Source organism: Lactuca saligna, chromosome 6, assembly GCF_052625555.1.
Source record: "Lactuca saligna cultivar CGN05327 chromosome 6, ASM5262555v1, whole genome shotgun sequence".
Classification (NCBI taxonomy): domain Eukaryota; kingdom Viridiplantae; phylum Streptophyta; class Magnoliopsida; order Asterales; family Asteraceae; genus Lactuca; species Lactuca saligna.
The window spans coordinates 53,307,827-53,309,654 of NC_136422.1; positions in this window are offsets into that span (position 1 = coordinate 53,307,827).

Below are 1,828 nucleotides of genomic sequence, written 5' to 3' on the forward strand. Positions count from 1 at the left end.
TTCTATTCTCAACGCTCTTGGCCTTTTTCTTTCAAGATTGACTTTCCGACTGGGAGCATCAGCGAAAACATTTGCTTTACCAGGGTGGTAAAGTATCTCACAGTTGTAGTCCTTAAGTAACTCTAGCCAACGTCGTTGCCTCATATTCAATTCTTTATGATTAAAGAGATATTGAAGATTCTTATGATCAGTGAAAAGTTTGCACTTCGAGCCATAGATGTAATGCCTCCATGTCTTTAGAGCGAAAACCACCGCTGACAACTCCAAATCATGAGTGGGGTAGTTCCTTTCATGCTCTTTCAGTTGTCGAGATGCATACACGATAAACTTATCTCTTTGGGTCAAAATACAACCCAATCCAACCCCATATGCATCACTATAAACAGCAAAGTCTTCAACTCCATCAGGTAGAGAAAGAATCTGTGCCTCACATAGCTTCTTCTTTAGCTTCTTGAATGCTTTTTTATGCTTATCATTCCAAGCATAAGTAGCTCCTTTGTGGGTCAAAGCTGTTAATAGAGTAGCGATCGAAGAAAAGCCTTGGATAAACCTTCGGTAATATCCGACTAATCCCAAAAAGCTTCGGATCTCCGTGGGACTTTTCGGTTGCTCCCACTTCATCACAGCTTCGATCTTTGCTGGATTAACCATTATCCCTTCTTGGTTGACCAGGTGACCCAAGAATTGGACTTCTCGAATCCAAAAATCACATTTGGAGAACTTACCATACAACTTCTCCTTCTTCAAGACTTCCAACGCTTCTTGCAAGTGTCTACCATGCTCCTTTTAGCTTTTTGAGTAAATTAGAATGTCATCTATAAACACTATCACAGATTTATCTAGGACCGGATTACAAACCCGATTCATTAAATCCATGAATGCTGCTGGAGCATTGGTAAGTCCAAACGACATAACCAAGAACTCGTAGTGTCCATATCGCGTTCTGAATGTAGTCTGCTCGATATCCTGCTCTCTTACTTTTAGCTGATGATATCCTGACCTCAGATCGATCTTTGAAAAATAACTTGAGCCTTGTAGTTGATCGAACAGGTCATCAATCCTTTGCAACAGGTATCTATTCTTTATTGTTGCCTTATTCAGCTCTCTATAATCGATGCACATTCTCATACTTCCATCTTTCTTCTTCACGAATAACACCGGAGCTTCCCAGGGTGATGAACTAGGTCTAATGAAACCTTTATCCAATAACTCCTGAAGTTGCATCATCAGTTCCTTCATCTCCATCAGTGATAATCGGTAAGGTGCTTTTTCTATTGGCGTCATCCCGGGTAACAAGTCAATAAGAATTCTACTTGCCGATCAGGTAGTAATCTAGCAAGATCTTCAGGAAACACTTCCGGATAATCACACACCACCGGAATTCTCTGTACCTCCTTCTTCTCTTTCTTAGCATCAATTATGAATTCTAGATACAATGTACATCCTTTGGCCGAACACTTTTTGGCTTTCATCAATGAAATGATTCCAGAATTCACACTGTGTTTGTCCCCATACACGATAAATGAATCTTTCCCTGGCGGGTTACTTTTACTATCTTCTTTCTGCACAATATTTCGGCATCATTGGCGCTAAGCCAATCCATTCCCAACACGATGTTGAAACCATTAAGTTCTATAGGTAATAATTCCTCATTGAACTTATTCCCATTCAAGTCAACAAAAATGTTTTTCATGCGATGGCTAACAGGTACAAACTTGCCACTAGCAACTTCGACTAATAAATCATTATCTAGTCTATCAACAGGCAAAGCTAGTTTTCTAATAATCTATTAATAACCATAAGTGTCTTATTTTTCTCATTTAGTCTA